At 34.8% G+C, this 21074-nt stretch overlaps 1 protein-coding gene across 10 annotated transcripts in view; it reads right to left on the bottom strand.

Annotated features, from left to right (window-relative positions):
• The window catches only part of FBXW7 (F-box and WD repeat domain containing 7), a gene marked incomplete at its 5' end in the record, with an annotated part of 206820 nt that overhangs the window by 179948 nt on the left and 5798 nt on the right, over window positions 1-21074 (bottom strand). The gene's annotated exons all lie outside the window — the stretch shown is intronic.

The raw sequence follows: 21074 nt of genomic DNA, 5'->3' as shown, positions 1-21074 counted from the left end.
ATGAAGGAGAGACACAGAAGTTAGTACTATCACTAGAACAGTGAAGTGAGACTGGAAGAAGATAATCCACAAATTCTAATAGGGATAATAATCACAATTAGCTGTGGTACAGCAAAATTAAAAAGCTGTTTCTTATGTAGAAAATTTTTCAAATAAAAAAGTGGACAATATTAAGAGACATTTTCAGCAAGTATGCAATAAATTTTTATAATAAGTTTCCTAAGTCAAAAGAGAAGCAACAGGGACTTTCCTGGTGGTGCAGTGATTAAGAATCCACCTGCCAGTGCCAGGGACACAGGTTCAAGCCCTGGTCCGGGAAGATCCCACATGCCACAGAGCAACTAAGCCCGTGCGCCACTACTACTAAGCCTGCACTCTACAGCCCGCGAGCCACAACTAACGAGCCCACATGCCACAACTACCGAAGCCCGGGCGCCTAGAACCCGTGCTCTGCAACAAGAGAAGCCACCGCAATGAGAAGCCGGCACACCGCAACGAAGAGTAGCCCCTGCTCACCACCAACCAGAGAAAGCCCGTGCTCAGCAACAAAGACCCAATGCAGCCAAAAATAAATAAATAAATTTATATTAAAAAAAGAGAAGCAACAAAATTAGTCACCTGATATAGAATTAAATGTCCCACAAACATTTTTAAAAGATTTTTAAGGGATCTGGGTTTATGACTCTGGTCATCTATAAAATGGCAAAGGAAGGAAGGGAGGGAGGAAGACAGACAGAGAGAGAGAGAGAGAGAGAGAGGGAGGGAAGGGGAAGAGGAAAGGAGACAGGGAGGGAAGGAGGGAGGAAGGAAACCATATTTAAATGGAAAGATAGTAAAGATATTTCAATTATAGACATTTTGTTAGAACATTATGAGGAATACTAAAAAGGTTACTTTACAAAAAGTGGAAGGTCTTCATTTAAGCCACCAAACAATTGTCCATCATATGGAAGACCTTTCTAACAGTATAAAAAAATCAATAGATTTGAGAAATTATTTTTCTTTTAGCTTTAGATAGCCATGTGATATGAGAGCCACTGCCAAATTAAAACTTTAGACACATTTTGTTTGAAAGGACTTTGAAATTTAAAAAGAAATGTCGATATGTAGCTTTAAAAAATCAAAATTGTGGCACAGACCTCTTCTCATCTTTTACATCTATCAAAGAATTTCAGCTATATATTAAAAAATTAGTTTCTATCTCAACAGACAGTTCCAGTCACGTTAGCTCAAACATCCACGCTTATTGGAATTTTAAAAGAAGAAACTGATGTTTATCTTATTGTTTTGTTCCATTGTATGATATACATTGAAAATATCTGTGCTCAGCTTTCTAAAACTATGAAAAGTGTAATGGATTAACTTGTTAAAATTGAGAAGTATGTACATGCAAATAATACGAATCCTAGCCAGTTTACAAAGCTGTTGAAAAACCAGAAGATTTAATAATTTAATAATCTTGTACTCTTTGCTCAGTGGTTGAGTAGTGGAAGAACTTCACAAAGATTTACTGTATTACTGTACTGACTCTGATTCAAGTAAGGATTGCTTTTCAATATGCAATAATCAAAAACAAAAATGGCAGTATTCTTTGTCACTGGTATCTCACTATATGTAAACAAGCTTAATCTGAAGTATCAAAGAAAGAAAAAGTTTATTTATGACCTAGCTACAAGGTATGGAAACTTTTGTGTTGAAACTGAAAGCTTTCACAATACAAATCAATAATAAAGATTGATTAATACACTTTTCCCTAACATGAATCCATATACACAATATTTTAATTACAATGGACAGTTTTATGAAAACTGGCTGAGAAAAATGACAAGAAAACAGTTGAACACTATGATACTGACTGAATTTCGTGTTGCTTTTCAACGTATGCAATATCCTTAAGGAATCTGAGATTAATAATACTGAGTTGACACGAGTCAGTGAATTTGCTTAATTTGAGTAGCACAGTTTTGAAACTGTTAAGCTTTTGCTTCAAAGTCTAATGAAGTCTATTAAAAAAATATGAAACAGTTTTATCAATTTGGATGCAAATACAAGCAAAATTTATTTTTTGGCACTTAATTCAGATATTGAAAAGCATAAGTTTATTTGGAACAACTTAGGTACGTGAATCTACTTTTTCAACCATAAATTTTTATGAAGTCAGAAAGATGACATATTTCTGATAAAAATTTGGTGATCAAATTGAGATATAAAACATCTACCAGGCTTCAAAGAATTGGTCCAAAAAAGAAATGTAAAATATCTCAATATTTTTATATTGTTTATATGTTAGAATGATAGTATTTTGGATATGTCAGATTAACTAAAATATATTAAAATAAATCTAATCTTCTTTTAAACTTTTTAAAATGAGGCTACTAGAAAATTTTAAATTACTTATGTGGCTCAAATTATATTTCTAACACACAGTGCTATTCTAGGCAAGATTAACTAAAAATGAATGTAATTATGTTCTTGCAAGAAGAGCACATTCTTTAGAACATCACTATCAACTACTAAAAATTCACCCTGGGGCTTCCCTGGTGGCGCAGTGGTTGAGAGTCCGCCTGCCGATGCAGGGGACACGGGTTCGTGCCCCGGTCCGGGAAGATCCCACGTGCCGCAGAGTGGCTGGGCCCGTGAGCCGTGGCCGCTGAGCCTGCGCGTCCGGAACCTGTGCTCCGCAACGGGAGAGGCCACAACAGTGAGAGGCCCGCGTACCGCAAAAAAAAAAAAAAAAAAAAAAAAAATTCACCCTGGAAGTTCACATTACAATAGCCCATCCCACTATATGCACAACACACAGTGAACAAGTCTCAGTATCAGACTATAAATGTGCCTAAGAAAGATTCAGTTGTTTGCAAATGGATACGTAAAAAACATAGAGAAAGAGGCAAACTTCAGTGTTATAACAGCTCAGTCTTTTATAAAACTAAAACAGGGGAGAACCGTTCTCTATGAAACTAGTTGCAGAATATAATGGAAGCAAATTACAAAAAGATAAGGAGAGTAATAAAATTAGGTGCTTATTAAGGTAAAGACACAAACTATACAACAGCAAAAAAGAAAAAAAAAGTAATACTATAACAGCTAAACATTCCAATTTTGCTGCAACAGGAGTAAGCATCTCATGTCCTGAACTAAAGACATCACAAGGTTGGACTCACACAAAAAACAGAATGACAAAGCAAAAGTATAGTACTTTTTAAGTTAGTGAACTGAATTGCAAGTTGTTAGAGAACAGAAACAAGTCTTGCCCATCCTCATGCTTCCCACAGAAGCTCAGGAGAGTACCTATCACATGATACTAAATTTATTTATTTAGAATTTACTAAGTGTAGTATTTTTAATGTTTAAGGTTACTCATAATTTTAGTTTTATTAAGAACAAAAAGTTAAAACAGCAAAGTGCCAAGAGTTTTTTTTAAGTAAATAAAATGGCATGAGAAATTTATAATCAAAATACCATAGTACATAAGGACAGAAAATATACACAAATGGAACAGAATTGAGAGTCCAGACTTTAAACCATATATCTATGGCCAAGTGATTTTCAATAAGGGTGCCAAGTCCACTCAACGGAGAAAGAATGGTCTCTTCAACGAATTTTTTCCACATGTAAAAGAATGAAGTTGATCCCTGCCTCACATTATACGCAAAAATTAACTCAAATGGATCAAAAATCTAAATGTAAAAGCTAAAACCAAAAAACTGTCACACAAAAACACAGGGTAAACCTACATGATCTTGGATTGCCACAATCATGGCAATGGATTCTTAGATATGACAGCAGTATATGCAACAAAAGAAAAAAATAGATATATTGGACTTCATCAAATTTAAAACTTTCATACATCAAGATATCAAGAAAATTAAAAGATAACCTACCAAATGGGTGAAAGTATTTGTAAGCCATATATCTGATAAGAGTTTAATAATATCCAGAATATATAAAGAATTCCCATAGCACAACAAAAAGGCAAAAAAAAAATTTTAAAATGGGCAAAATACTTGAACAGACATTTCTTCAAAGGAGAAATATAAATGGCCAAATAAGCATATGAAAAAATGCTTAACATCATTAGTCATTAGGGAAATGAGAATCAAAATCACAATGAGACACCACTTCACACCTACTAGGATAACTATAATTATTTTTAATAAATTTTGTAAAGAAAAAAATAGTAAGTACTGGCAAGGACGTGGAGAAACTGTACATTGTTGGTGGGAATGTATAACAGTGCAGCCACTGTGGGAAATACTTTGGCAGTTTCTCAAAAAGACAAACACAAAATTACCGTTATGACCTGAAATTCCATTTCTAGGTATATACCCAAGAGCTGAAAAAAGGGGCTCTAACACCAAGGTTCTTTGCAGACTTATTCACAATAGCCAAAAGGTGAAAATAACCCAAGTATACATGAACAAATGAATGGATAATCAAAATATGATATATACATACAATAGACTACCATTCAACTATAAAAAGAAATGAAATTATGATGTATATGCTACAACATGGATGGACCCTGAAAACATTATGTTATGTGAAATAAGTCAGACACAAAGGAAAAATATGGCATGAATCTTCACTTATGTGAAATATCTAGAATGGACAAATTCATAGAGACAGAAAGTAAATTTGAGGTTACCAGGTTCGGGGGCCGGGGTTGGGTAGAAGAGAATAGAGAGTTAATCTTCAAAATATCTCACTACCCCTACAAGCTAGGTAAAACAGATAATGTAACACAGCAGATGGATAAACTGGCACTCTATTCTCTACCTCCACCAACAATCCAAAACAATTTATAGGAAATGTATACTGCAATGTTTCTCCCGCATCAGGATCACCTGGAGGGCTGGTTAACACAGACTGCTTCCTCTGGGTGGATCCTAAGAAGTTTACATTTCTAACCAGTTCTGACATGAAGTTGACACTACTAATGGTAGGGGACCATCTTTGAGAACCACTGGTAAGGACAATGTACAAATAAATTCAAGGTAAAATCAAGATAAATTAATGGACAGTATGAATGAATTCTGTGGTGCCAAAACAACACAGTCTAAGAACATGAGGTTCTAATCTCATCCCGCCCTTAGTTAAAAGCGCAAATATCTAGGAGCTGATGGCTTGTAAATAATGCTTTACAATTTTCCTTTTCCGACTTTTAGAGACTGCAAATTTAAAGTTATAGTCTGGAACAGGGATCTAATGTATATTGTATATTAAGAGCAAACGTGTTTCAGAAGTTAAATGAGCAGAAAAGCCTGAAATCTTTTGTAGATATTGTACAGCTTAACTAAAAATGTACTCTGGATAGATGGCCAACCCACCTTTTGTAAATGAACCAAGAACTTAAGTCAAAGTCAAGATTTTTCTTAAGGAAAAAAAATTGAGACCACTATACTAAATAAATACATAAAGGATACAAACATTTCTATGCCATAAGCATTAGAAGGAAGCTCTTAGAAAAGTTTTTAAAACTGTTATTATCAAATACCCAATAAAACCAAATAAAATTTTCAACCACGTTTCCATGAAATAACATATTTGGCACAATGTAACTTATAAAGAAATCCTCCAGTTCTGATTAGTGCAAAATGTAAAAGGAATGATGGAAATAGAAAATCACCATTTGGCAAACACCTTAGTAATAATCATTTCAGGTATGAATCATCAATGAAAGTAAAAAGTAGAGAGGTATGATGAAAAATAAGATAATTATCTGACCACAAAGTATCTTCTTACAGAATACCTATTAATTACAAAGGAAAAACACAACTATGGGGGACAACTGTATCACCTTAACCAATGAACAAAATTAACATCACTGGTAATTGTATAAATCAGTATCATGTGCCTCCTACTAAGCTTAAAAATGTCACTTCTATAGTACTCTCAACCAAAACGTTCAACATTATTTGAATCATGGAGGAAATCACATAAATCCAAATTGTGGGACATTCTACAAAATTACTGGCTAGTACTCTTCACAGTGTAATAGTTATGAAAGACAAAGATTTTGGAATTGTTTCAGATTAAAGAAAACTAAGCAGAGACATGAATACTAAAATGCAACTGCATTAGATCCTGGACAGAGAAAGGACATTAGTGAGACAACTGGTGAAATCTGAATAAAGCTTGGAGATTAGATAACGGTATTATATCAACGTTAGTTCCCTGATTTTCATAACTGCACTGTCACTGTGTAAGATGTTAACACTTGGGGAACCTGGATGAAGGCTGTATGAGAATTCGTGGCAATATTTTTGCCATTCTTTTCCTCAGTTTGAAAAAAAAAATGTAAAACCACCTAAAAAACAAAGCTAATAAATCAGAATACAGTCTTGTTTTTATATCATACCAAATTATTGATGTATCTGTGAAGAAACTATTACTGTTGACCCAGTCTTTTATGGGGATAATAAACAAAATGACATGTTCTAGGGTAGATACTGAGATTAAATAACTTAAACTACCACTGCTTCTTGCTAAAAGAATGCGATAAAGAAAAGCCAATAAAAATCAGAAATAATCTTATATAATTCCTGCCAAAAGTTTTTACTATAGTAGTTTTCAACTGGGAGCAGTACTATCTCCTTAATAACTGTTGAAGTTGCTTTTTGAATCTGTAATTATACACAATTGCAGCACAGTGACATCACAATGGAGGAGGAGACCAGAAAAGCATGGGACTATCTCACCAATGGATTGTCTTATCCAAAATACTAACAGCACCCCTATTGACACATACTCTCTACAGGATGGTGAAGAATGTGATAGTGGGCAACAATGAAGAGTGCATTTGTTACAGCTGTTAAATGTCAGCCTGAGACGCCCAGATTTGCAGAACCTCCTGCTCAGGAAGGTTAAAGTGCCGTCATAAAGTCACACACCCATTTAGACAATTAGTTGTGATTTAAACTGAGGTCTCCTGTGCTCCTTAAAGTATGGGGGCGTTGGGGGGGGGGGGGCGCAAAATATAAAGCAGAAGACTTTTCTCAATACGGCCATTAAGAAACATTCTCAACACTCGTGAATGAGTAGCATATACACAAAGATGTTCACTGCAGCATTTTTTTATATTTATTTAAAAAACTGGGAACAACTTAAGTGTCCAGTAGTTAAATTATAACATATCTCACCATTTCACTGGAAGAGTCAGAATAAGTTTAACAGCGCTCTTGTTAACAAACATTAAGTTACATTAAGTTTTCTGAATTTCTATCAGAACTAACAAAGAATTTTCACCCCTAATGGACTCACCTTTCAAATAAAGTAGTGTGAGTATATCTGTAGTACTAAATTCCTGGAAGTATAACTCCTGAGTCAAAGGGCATACACACTGCATTTCTTTTCCACAGATATTGTCAAACTGCTCTCCAAAAAGGTTGCATAAATTTACACTCCCAACAACGGGGGAAGGAGCCTGAAAGAGTACTATAGATCCCTCCAGCCACAGGTCAAGCCTAATAAGGGACAAGAGCAGAATTAGACATTTTGTAACTGAAAAAAATACTGGGAAAGCTATGAGCTTGACCCAAGATGATGTTAAGGGGCAACTGAAGAAACTTCAAAAGATAGTGACTGGGAAAAAAAAATGAAACTTTCATCACTATACTCACTGAGTTCAGTCTTTTTAGTAAAAAGGCTAACCTCACAAAGTCTTTTTATATTATCTTTTGTTTTAATTTTTAATTATTTTTATGTAAAAAGTAAAGCAATGAACAGTTGATTTTTGTTATTGCCAAATGATAAGAAAGTTGTTGCAACATAATTTACCAAATCAGCCAACTTTTCCCTCACCAATTTGAAATGCTGCTTGTGATAAATACCTATGTATATTGGGATCTCTTTTTTAAGTACTTTTCTCAAATTCATCCTAGAGTGTTTCATTTACTATCATTTCAGGATACTTCTTAATATCAGAAATAGTTCTTCTGAAAACTGAAAAGCACACCTATGGGCTTCAGAATGCAAAGCTTCTTAAAGGACTGATCCCAAAAATAAAGTCTGGAATTTGATTATTTTTCTCCAAAAAGAAGTTGGCATGACTTATCTCCCCTTTTGTTCATCAAATGCAACATGGATATAACAGAAAGGCCAGGAGCTTAGTTAAAATCAGGCACACCTAGATTAGCATCCTGACCCTGCACTGGTTGCATGACCAGGGGCAATTATTTAAAATTTCTGATCCTCCATTTTTTCATTTGTAAACAAAGTCCAAAAGTCCATTCATAGTGTCCTTTTTCGCACTGATATTCCCTTATCTCTTTTTCTAAGTATAGGTAATCAAAATTCAAGTGGATACACTTTTTAAGCCAGTAATTTGAAGAAATTATTCTACAGGGGAAAAAAATGAGAAAGTTCTCAATGTACTATTATGAAAAGATTTCTAGGATACACTGTGAAATTTTTTTTTTAAGTCTGTATACTATGATCTTTTTTCTGTAAAATAGGAGAGAATACCACTATACATCTGTGCTTGTATCTCTGCGTGTGTACGCATGCACGCATGCACATAAAGACATTCTATAATTTTTAAATAGGTGTAAAAATATTTTACTTTTACTATTTCAGATGTGTCAAAAGCAGAAAAAGACTGACTCTATCTAGATAAGTTAAAAAAAAAAAAAAACTGAGGCCCCAGAAAAAATAAACTGCTAATAGTGTTAACTAGAAAATGAATGATTTTGAGTTCATGTATCAGAGGCTGAGTCAAATGAGGTTGACTGACATTATATTTCTATTGGACAATGTTGTGTTAAATGGCAGCTAAATGAGCTTTTTCAGAGCTTCATGAGTCCTCCTTCAATTCCCTTTGTCTTATACGCAGGAAGTAAGACTTTTCCCAGAGTGTTTCTTATACTGGAAAGCACTGCACACACCAGGCAACATGAAACAAGTAATAATCCTAAGAAGTGACTAGGAGGGAAATCTCCTACGTTTCCTAAAATTCAAATTGTACTATGAATCTTAACAAGAAAAACTGAGATGAGTACATTTTGAGATTCTCTTGGGGGTTAGGACTATCTTAAGTAACAAGGGAAAAGCTTCAGGCAATAACAAAGTGTAATATTTTAGGAGCTTAGAACTTCCAGCTGAAAACTGCTTCTGTTTATGGCCCTTTCAAAGACAGTAAGTAGAAAAGTGGACCAGGAAGCCATGCAAGCACAAGTATGGTTTAGTAGAGCCAACCCTGATTATGCTGGAAAAAAATACCTAGGCAAAGAAGAAGTCAAGAACATCCCAGAATTGAGTTCAGAAAGGTTCGAAGAGAACCATTTTACCCCCACAATGAAGGAATAAACCTAGGACCTAACAAAGAAACGATTTCTTTAAGAATGAGGGGCATCTGAAGAAAACACAAAAATTAAGAACACTGTCTTAATTTTTTTCTCACCGCTTAAAATACCAGAAAATGCTAACTAATCTACACTAACAAAAAAACAGATCAGTGACTGCCTGGGGCTGACTCTTCTCAGGCTGATGGAAATGTCTTGATTGTGGTAATGGTTTCATGTATACACTTGTCAAAACTCATCAACTGAAACTCTTTAAATGGTTGTAGTTTACTGTACATATTATACCTCAATAAAGCTGAATGAAAAGAAATAGGAAACAAACAAAAAAAAGCAATCACCATTTGCCCTGTGGCAGTCACAATGTAGCTGCCATTCCCTGTGCATATGGGAATTTGGTCATGGCAGTTTATATCACCATAATTTTTACTGAATTCTGTGTACTTTTGGTACACACATGTCGAGTCTACTTCCCAATTTTAAATGTCCCCTAAAAGACTACACTATGATTCAGCATTGAAACAAAAAATTATGCTTGCAAAAAAGCACAGAAAAGCAGCAATGGGGAATAAGTTTGACATTCGTGAAGCAAGTATTTGTGCTTAGAAGAATGACCACAATCCCGCTTTTTTTTTTTAAAGAAGACAACATCCAAGTACTAATAATGTACTGTATCATACTTTAAGCCAGCATTTTCTTCCTTAGTGATAAATAAAATAACAATTTGTCTTAAAATTGATCATGTGGTAGATAGTATTCTAAGATGGCCTCCAAGATTCTAACACCTTGGTGTACACATCTTCTCAAAGTTATTCAACCAAATATTAATCTAAATGCTGTTGTGAAGGGATTTTACAGATGTAGTTAAAATCTCTAATCAGTTGACTTTAAATTACTGAGATTATTGTAGTAGGCCTGACCTAGAGATCAGTTCTTAAAAGAATGCAGAGTGTCTCCTATTGTCCTTAAAGTAGCAAACCACCATGCTGTGAACTGCCCATAGGGAAGACTACACGGCAAGAACTCAAAGTGGCCTCTAGAAGCCTCTAGGGGACTGAGTGGTCCATGACAGAGAGCCAGCAAGAAAACAGGGATGCCATTCCTACAAACGCAAAGAATTGAATTCTGCGAACCACCACTGAGCCTAGAAGAGAACCATGAGCCTCAGATAAGATCACAGCTCTGGATGACACCTTGATTTCACTCTGGTAAGACCCTGAGGACAGGACCCAGCTAAACCACGGCTAGACTCCTGACCAACAGAAAGTGTGAGATAAACTGCTAAAGTTGTGGTAATCTGCAATGCAGCAATGGAAAACTAACACAGATGCCTTCTTAGATTTGAGGAAATATGGTTTATATTATTTCTCTTAAACGCTGCTAATCTGCCCTATCATCAGAACAATTTCTTATACTTCACATTATTATTAGTGTTATTATTCAATTTCACAAATCAGTAGGATGAAGTGATACCACTCTCAAAACTTTACAGGCAAAAAAAAAACAACTTTATAACATCTAAGAATTTATTTCCTCCATCAACTGGGCACACAAATTTAGTATATTTGCTTCTGTCTTTCTAAACCAGTGACATACCAAAAATAAATAAGTAAATATCTCAGTCCTTATCACTTTCTAAAGGAATGAAAGTAAAGATGAATGTGTGATAAGAAAAGCTAATTAGATCTAGCAAGGCCATATAATTTGGGACAACCAGTTTCTAAGACCTCAGGGAACTTAGGTATTTAAAAAAAAAAAAAAAGACTAAGAGAAACCTGAATAAAGTCTGGAATCTAATTACTAGAAGAAAAATATACATACAAAAATGGATAATAACACTTGCTCTGCCAACCTTATGTAGTATACAATTAAATGCCACTGAAAACAGCCTGCACTTCTATAGATCTTATTGTGTGCCAGGCACTGTTCTCTAAATAATATATAAGAAATAAATGTATAGACGATAAATATAGTACAGAATAGTGATTACGATCCCAGGCTGCAGAACCAGACTGCCTGGATACAATCCCAGGTCCACTACTAACTAAAGGTGAGATCTTGAGCATGTTTAACTTCTCTGGGCCAAATTTTCAACTAAAAAATAGGGACATTAACAATACTTACCTGACAGGGTTATAGTGAAGACTGAATGAGTTAATATATACAAAGGACATAGAAGAATGCCTGGCACATATTAAGCACTCAAATGATGACATCAATATTATTTTTATAATAATATCATATTAACAGTTACCTCTAACAAAGGCAAACTGTGTATTTGCTGAGGAACCTGCCGGACTGTCCCCCTGGGTGGCTTTTAGTTTTATTTAATTGTATGAATCTGCCAGGGCACAGTTAAAAATTATTACTGTATTTTTTAACCTTAATGATATGTTTACGGGTTTGAGTATTATGTCTGTTCCTATGTTAAATACTAATTGAAACTTATATGGAAACATTAAAAACTGACATTCTAGGGCTTTGCTATGCAAAATATAGTTTTGAGGGCCACCAAATCAGCATCACCTAGATGCTTGTTAGAAATGCACAATCCCAAAAGACACAGTGCATTTGGCCAATATAGTTTATGTTTCTTTTCCATGGGAGGGATAACATTGCAGGCTTTTTTCTTCTTCTCTTAATGCTCATTACTTCCTTTTCTGTGCCTTTAAGGCTCCTGGATGCTATTCAGTCTTTTCACAGCAGGTGAAACACTATTTTTCAGGATATTTTAAGGAGAAAATAACATTATTTAGGCCATAGAAGCCTTTCAAAAATATTATTTTATGCAAATAAAATACTAGAATGCAATATTCAAATTCAAATAAATATTGGTTTACAGCTAATGTTGTTGCTTTATAACCAAAAAATGGCACAAGCCACCAAGAAGTGGGATTAGGTCACAACTGTAACATGAAAAACTGATGCCTACGACTGGGTACTGCTAATTAAGGTTACAAATTCAAGGTCTTAATCTTTATATGCAAGTACTTGAACTTTTGAAATAACTGATTTGATATCACCTCATTAGTATAATACAGTGGTTCTCAAAGTTTGGTCCCTCGATCAACAGTATCACTTGTGAAACTGTAAGAATTATTACATTTTGGGGTCTCACCCCAGACCTACTGAATCAAATACTAGGTTTGTGGACCAGCAATTTATAGTTTAGCAAGGTTTCCAGGTGATCCTGATGCATGCTAAAGTTCGGGAACTACTAGAATAGTGGTTCTGGTATAGTAAGTTTATACTAAGTTTTCCATCACTAGATTGAATGCAATTCCACCTGATCGAGTTTGAAAATGTATGAATGCTGGAAACAGGACACTAAAATACTGAAACCCAACCTTTACACCTGGAGACAAGTGCACCTATGACCAAGCCCGTGAATTACAAAGAAATTATGTTATTTACTGCTGATGTAGTTCAAAGTTAATGCACATTTACTTGATTGTCTACTATGTATGGTTGCAGGATTATTTATAAACTTTGTATAACCTTAAACTTATTACAAAACTACATTTTTTTATAAGTATGCAAGCTTGTAAGGTGAAAATAAAACTTGTTTGCCTGGAAGAAAAAAAGAAAGGCAACCTGTGGTAGATAATGTGACAGCACTAACAAGCCTAAGACTTAGAATCCTAAAATCTTGACGTGATTATCTGATTCCCTGTACCCCAACCCTAAATTCTTATTTACCAGAGCTCAATTTCATTCAGGCATCTTTAGTCTTTAATATAACATCATTCAGCACACTGCTCTTAGTGTTTGCATGTAACTTTTGATAAAATCTTACAAAAGCACTGAATTATAATTCTGAAAGGAGCAAAGTTCAAATGCATATAACTATGATTACAAATACAGTATTAAAACACAACCAAGAGGAAAGAGAAAATCTTTCAAGAAACTTTTTTAAGACCAATATCCAGGTTTAGCTCTTTTTAAGGTAACAAAATAAAATTTAAAACTATTTAAATCTCCTAATGAATAAAAATAATAGTGCACAGACGTCAAAACTATGTTCTCACTTTATTTATTAAATGTACAACACCTATAAGTAAACTAGCTGTGTAAAAAATAGTCCAGTACAAAGTATGGGAAGGAAGGAAGAAGTAATTTTTTTTAATGACAAACACCGTCTGAGCAAACGTACTCCACAGATATCCACTGACTTAAATAATTTATATCTTAGAGACTAGCAAGTGTCAATTATCAAATTTTCTGCTACACCTTCCAAGCATAACAAATCATAGGTTTTCAAGTCCTAAATAATATAATTCTGAGGCTTATCCCCTAAACAAAAATCTCTTTCAAAAGACTTAACTCTAACTACAAAACACATTTTACATATAGAAAAAAAATTATTTATAAAAATCACTTTGCTTCATGATCTTTTAGATTTTACCTAGAAAGTTTTCTTCTACTGCTAAAGATGTATCTGGGACACCTGTCCTGATGTTGATACCAAGAGCAAGACTAAATTTAATAAAAAATGCAGGTTAGTGTAAGTTAGTTAAATCACACGTTTAAATTTCATAATTATTTTGTATAAGGACATAAACTTGGGAATTGCTTCTCCATGAGTCTGTTAATCTTCTTCGTTCTAATATCTGTACAGGATGAAATCCTATTATTTTCCCCTCCTACCTCAGTACTACCACTTTCAATACAAAACTCCTCCACTGAAACTTAGGAGGCAGCAGCACAGTCATTAAAACATAGACCACAGAGTCAATGGATCTGGATTTGAATCTCAGGTCTGCGCGTTCAAATTCCTAGCTATATGTTCTTAGAAAATTCTGTGAATCTGTTTCTTCTGCCATAAAACAGGCTTATTAGTATGTATTTCATAGGCACTGCTGTGAAGAATAAATTTAAAAAGCATGTAAAATTCCTTAGCACAGTGCCTGACATATATCAAACATTCAATAAGTGATAACTATGATAATCAAAACAATGACTGTCAACAGAAAAAGAAAGACAAATACCACATGATATCACTTATATGTGGAATCTAAAACAGGACACAAATGAACTTATCTACAAAAGAGAAACAGACTCACAGACATAGAGAACAGACTTGTGGTTGTCAAGGGGCGGTGTGGGAGGGGGTGGAGGAGGGATAGATTGGGAGTTTGGGATTAGCAGATGTAAACTATTGTATATAGAATGGATAAGCAACAAGGCCCTACTGTACAGCACAGGGAACTATATTCAATATCCTGGGCTAAACCATAATGGAAAAGAATATGAAAAAGAATGCATATATATGTATAAATGAATCACTCTGCTATACAGTAGAAATTAACACACATTGTAAAACAACTATACTTCAACAAAATAAATTTAAAAAACCATGACTTGTCAAATTATTAATTGATTTTATCAAATTATCAAACCTATATTCTTATCCTCTAGATTCACAACCCTCTCCTAGCTAATGCTTTATAAATAGCTGGGGGCAGCTCTGAGGTAAAAAGCAGTCATTATCAAGAAAAAGAGACCTAGTAGGCAACTTCCTCACCCTCCTTTTCTCCCATGCTTCACTAGCCTCAGTCATTATCCATACTTGAGAGTAAATACATACTCACTCAGTTTGGGCCCAAATGTAAAGGAGATCAAAAGCCTTATTTAACACTTGTACTTAATGACAGCTCATCTATAATGTAAGACTGATACCACACGTTCATCTTTTCAACAAGCTCAACACTAGAATGGACACACAGGTGAAAAAGAAATCAACCAAAAACATCTTTCAGGAAGTACCTGCTGGATCAAGTCTCATTAAGCGAGTCAAGGAAAGAAAGGTCGACTTAATGCATCACATGCACCAAGTATCTAGGCTGTTTTACTTCTAGGATACACTTTGTAGAAATGAAGAAAAAAGGTCACATGAAATATCTATCAACTTTTGCAACTGGCCTCTAATTCATTCAATAAATATTCACTGAACACTAAGCACTCACTTGGAAACAAAGGTGACAAGAATAATATCCTTTTCTTGTAGAGCCTATTAAAAAATCTTTCCAGTTTGTTTTTCTCTCTTCCATTCATTAACTTAATATATGCCTACTATGTGGCAGCAAATGTTAGGCATTTGGCAGAAGGAGATATTTACTGAAAAGATGAATAAGATAGAACCCCTGTTCTCAAAAACTTGACAGACCAGTAAAAGAGAAAAATACAAGTAACTATGTTAAGTGCTGTAAAAGTCACATAGATACTGTGGGTAACCAGAAGAAAGAACAACTAACTCTACTCACATTAACCAGGACAGGCTTCCTAGAGGAGATGATATTTAAGTACAGTCTTAAGAGATAAATGTTTCACAGATGAAAGGGAAATAATACTCCAGGCAGAGGAAATAGCAAGGTACAGAGACATACGTAAAAGCATATACATACACACACACACAAATATGCATATGTTGCATGCAAATGGATATACAGTCAGTTTTTAGATACAAGTGAAGGATGTCAGTATTTATACAGAATCTAACTGGCAAAGTACCTTATACTACAAAGATAAGCAAATGAGAAACAGCTTAACGATAAAGCAAAGTTTCCTAATCTTGGCACCATTGATCTTTTGAACCAGATAATCCCTCTTCGCGGGGTGCTGTCCTGTGTACAATGATTATACCTGGCCTCTCCCCACAAAATACTAGTAGCACCCTCACACATACCTCTCCCCCAGCTGTGACCATCTAAAACATCTCTGGATATTGCCAAATGTTCCCTGAGGCTACTGCTATATGCCAGGCAATGTTCTGTGCTTCTCATTTATTCTCATTTAATCTAACAACATAGTATCCATGAGGTAGTTATTATTTTCCCCATCTTACAAATAAAGAAACTGAGGCCAAGAGTTAAACAACCTGCTAAAAGTCACACAACCAGCCCGAACTGAACCCACACAACAGGGATTCAATCCCTACTCTAAGCACGGTTCTGTTGTCTCTTATTCATGCCTCAGCTTTTTTCATCAGATACTTGGAAAGTTAATATTTTGAATCTTATCTGGAAGTAAAAACTAAAATTATCCACACAAGTGGAAATTAAATTAAAAGACTCCCAACCTCAATTCAGGATAAATTAACAAGTATTTTTTTAAGCACTGACTGTATGCATGCCCCGTACAAATTTTGGGAACTAGAGTGGTTCAAAGAAAAGAAAACTATGTTTATTAAGGATTTGGTATTATCTTTTCCATACATTCTCTCTCTGAAATCTCACAACATCCCTGTGAGGTAGGTATTATCTTTTTTTCAAGAGAAGAAGCTAAGGCTCAGAATAGAAAAGTAGTCCCTGACCTAATAAGGCTTACAATTTAATTGAAGATAAAAGAACAGTATTTTTTTAAAAAGACAGAATAAGCAAGTTAAATATCTCCGTTAACAACACATAGAAGGTGAGAAGTTAAAAAAGAGCAGAAGGAAAGTATATAGTTAGATTAGTCAGGGAATACTTCTGAAAAGAGGTTTCTATTATCCCCTTTTGGAAATGAAATGGATGAGCAAAACATGATAAGCTGGGGAGGAGCAACACTTCTGTAAACAATGTGAAACAGAAGTATGAGGACTGAAAGGAAAGATTTGTGATAGCCAACTTAAACAGTAAGCCAAGGAAATGATGGAGTAATAAGTCTGTCTTAAAATTAAGATCGCCCAGTAGCTGGAGACAATGACACTAGTTGTGTGCTTTTAGGGTGTTCCTGCCACAAACACTCTCAAGCACAGCAACAGGAATGAATGCAAAAGACCTAAAGGTGAAGACTGGTAGGGTTGGTTAATGGAGGCTTAGACATATGAGTCAAACACTAAATTTCATAAGAAGAGTGATGGGTCATCTACTTTGCTTTAGGTATTTTGTCTCCTTCAGCCAAAATGTAAGTTTCAAGAGGGCAGGGATTATAATGTTCTGTTCACTTAGATCAATGCCTGGCACAGTAAGTGTTCAGTAAATATCTGCTGCTGAATAAAGGCACTATTCAAAATAGTGACATATTCAGAAACAAAGGTTACAAAGACCTTCAGCAACCACAAAAAAATAACAATAATATTGTAATATTTATTATTTTTGCAACAACTAACATTTATTAAGCACTAACTCTGAGCCAGACACTGTGATCCATTGTCTCAATCCCCTTAACTACCTTTTTAGAGAGGTAGGTACTATTATTATCATCCCAGTTTTACAGGTTCACACACAGAATAAACAACTTGACCAAGGTCACAAAGCAGCACAGCTGGAACCTGGGTCTATCAACTCCAAGGCTTGCCTCTCAACTACTATGTCACATACATAGAATTACAAGTATCCTTCTAAGGCAAAGCTAGGGAAATGTAGCCAATGAGGAAAGACAATAAACCAGAACCAAAAAGAAATTCCAATGTAGTCAAAAACCATATGTCCGACCCCTCTCCTAGCAGGTACTGTGGATTTTTTCCCACCCTAGAATACACTGATTATCCCATACAGATTAAAACTTCAATGGTTTAAAGAATCCAGATGTTGAAAAACTAGGAGCTAGAGTCAATCATCTAATCAACATTTCAAAGGGTGGTAGATAACGAGTGGTAACACCCCGTGTCCACAACCCAAAGAAATAACAGGGTGTGACCTCTGACTAAGGCTGACCTCAAAATTTCCTGACCCATTCTCCCCGAATCTGCCACTTCCCTCCCTCCTTCGCTCTGCGTCTCTCCCCTCCTCTATACATCCCATCTCTCCTCTCCTACTAAAAGGCCTTTACAAAAACTTGGAAATTTTGTGTTTCCTACTCTCAATTTCTAATCTAGCTAAAACTTTTATATTTCTCTAAGGAAAAAAAGTCTACCTGTGTAATACTCAGGTAGAAAAAAGGTTCCCTACTCGTTAGAGCAGCATTCCAAAAGTTATGTTAGTCAATGAAGAGACAACCAATCATGCAAAAGAAAGCTGATGACCAGCATATTTATTTATATAACCTGGTATTATAGACATAATAAATAAACAGGAAGAAATTAAACTCACTAGAGATTATGCTCTTCTCCCATCTATCCAGTAACCTATTCATAATTATAATTCTTTCTGAAAATCTCTAAAATGGAAAGAAGCTAACTCCAGAATTATAACTCCAATCACTACCAACAGAGAGAAATATTTAAAATACTGACTTTGTTTAAAAACTAGAATATTCATTAAATTAACTACTTAACCAGAGATCCACTAATATATAAGTCAATCTGATTTCTGCATTTACACCAAAATCTAAAGCAAATCTGCCTTAAAAGAAAAGTTAAAGAATGAGAACAAGAGTTGGCAAGACAAACAGTGCTAAGGAACATAGCTCAATCTTTTCTTTCTGCCTTTGGATTTTTTTCATACACTTATCTTAAATATACAGTTCTATTAAACAAACAAACTATGAAGGCGTAGACGAATTGTTCTCAAAGTAGAAATACTTTCCAAATACAAAAAACTATCAAGAAGCATTTATTTCTTGAATTGGCCAATAGAACACTGATTATGCCAAGTTTGAAGGAAAAGTTATTTCTGAAAACTGATCCTGTATTTAATAAATATTAAGCATGAAAAGGGAATAGCCAACCCTCCCTCCCTCACTCTCATCATTTTAGGAAAAGGAGAAAACTAAAAATTTAGTTAAAACAAAATCCTTCAATAAAATCCTTCAAATAAAATTCCTTCAATCTTAATTTGAGATGTAACGATACAAATAAAACTTATTAAACTTCACGGGTTTTTTTTAAGTTTTTTATTCCCAGTGTTAAAGAGATGAATAGTTTAAAGACTGGATAATCCAATTACATCCTGATATTTCTAAATGGACAATTTAAACCACAGTCATTTTCAGAGATAATAAATTATTCAAAAAAGAGTCCTTTCTGATCTAAGCACTATTGAAGTCTTTAGGGATGAATTCAAATTCCAGTTATGTTCAAATCAGTCTTTCTTTTCTATAAACAATAAGCACAGCAGTTCTGCCATTTCTTTACTTTTTAAGATTTTTTTAAAATAAAAACATTAATGAATGATACACTGTTTCAGAGGCTTTTGGAAACACGGCAGAATTACTTCAGTATTATTTGTCAAACTCAATGGCTGAATTTAAGTGTTCGGCAATATAAAGCCTGACTTTAGCCTTCCGTCTATGCCACAGTTTAAAAGATCTTTAACTTAATAAGTTAACAGTGATGGGTCACCTTACTATATGCCAGGCACTGGAAGAGCTTTGCATATGTTTTACATTATCTCATTTAATCCTAACAACAACCCTGTGTAAGACATGTCCCCATCAACAGGTGATAAAGTCAACAGTAAAAGGATAAGTAGCTTGTCCCGTGCCACAAAGCCAAGAAAGGTACTGCCTGACTAATGAGTCTTCTGCCTCCAGAGTATCAATGTATTTTATGAGGAAAATGAGAAATGAATTAGCAACTGTTGCTGGCTCCATGTATGCATATTTTCAACCATTAGATAGTTATAAATTACCCACCATTATTAGTGGGACAAGTCCTTCTCAGACCTAGAGGATGTCATGCAAAGGTCTATTACTACCCCTTACACTACCCTGAAAAGCATGCCATCCTAAAAGTCTCATTAAGTTATATACATTCTTCCAAAAACAAACAAGCAATCTGTCTTGACACTTCACATTTGGCCTAACATATATTGATGGGTTCAGTATCTTCTCCTATGGTGATCCTCTCAGAGGAAAGGCTAAGTGATATTAAAAATATTTTGTACCACTATCTTTTAATATTTCCTAAATTCCACAGCAGTCATGAAGGAGCATCTAGCATGATACATGTACACACAGACACACAAACAGCACACGCTATCTCCTGCCTAAAGCCACCCAGATTTCCAGTAGCTAACCTTCAGCTGGAAAAAAAGGGCTGAGGTGAAACAGCAGAGCAACAGAAACTGCACAATATCAGACTGATCTACTAGCTATCCCTTAGATGAGGGGAAAGAGCAAAAAATAAGATACCAAACAATAACGTCTCTTGCCCATTTTTTTTATTATTTTCCAACTACCTGTATTGCAGGATAATACAACACAAACATAATACTTTCTTAGTTTTAGAGAAATCAATTGTTACTCAAAATTTTTTAAGGGAACATTTTAGAAAAAACTGTATACATTGGTTTGTCACTCAATATCCAGATCAAGTACAGATGTTTCCTCAAATATTTCACAATTCTGAAGGTAGAACAGGAGGGAATTTTAAATATACATGTGTGTAAAAGTATAATTATTAGAAAATATATATCCTATAGTGTTCAGGAAATTTCATGTAGATTTAGGAAACAGACTCCAAACACAGTGTGAAAGGGATCATGAGACAGTATCAATGAGGTATCATAAAAAAGTAGCAAAAATCTAAAACTAAACTAAGGCATAAGACAGACTGGTTTGACACTCAGTGGGGAAAAGTCTCAAAGTAGAAATGTTTAACAGCAAGAGTTCATTATTTGAAAACAACTTTACTCATCTGTAATGACAATTCAGCTACATTAAAATAAATAAATAAATGAAACCTAATACACCACTCTTTTCCCTGGTCCACTGGAAATGTCACCAACACAGAATATTACTATTTGGATAGAAGGCAGGAGATAGCAGATGGACACCTTGTGTCTTTTAAATTGCCACTCATCCTTAAGCTTGAAATAAAAGCAAGATTTTTTAAAAAAGCAAGGAAAGAATCCTCTCCTAATGAATAAAAAAGCAACTTTAGGGCTTCCCTGGTGGCGCAGGGGTTGAGAG

This window comes from Stenella coeruleoalba (assembly GCF_951394435.1).
Source record: "Stenella coeruleoalba genome assembly, chromosome: 4".
Taxonomy (NCBI): domain Eukaryota; kingdom Metazoa; phylum Chordata; class Mammalia; order Artiodactyla; family Delphinidae; genus Stenella; species Stenella coeruleoalba.
This window is presented reverse-complemented; position numbering and strand designations above follow the sequence as displayed.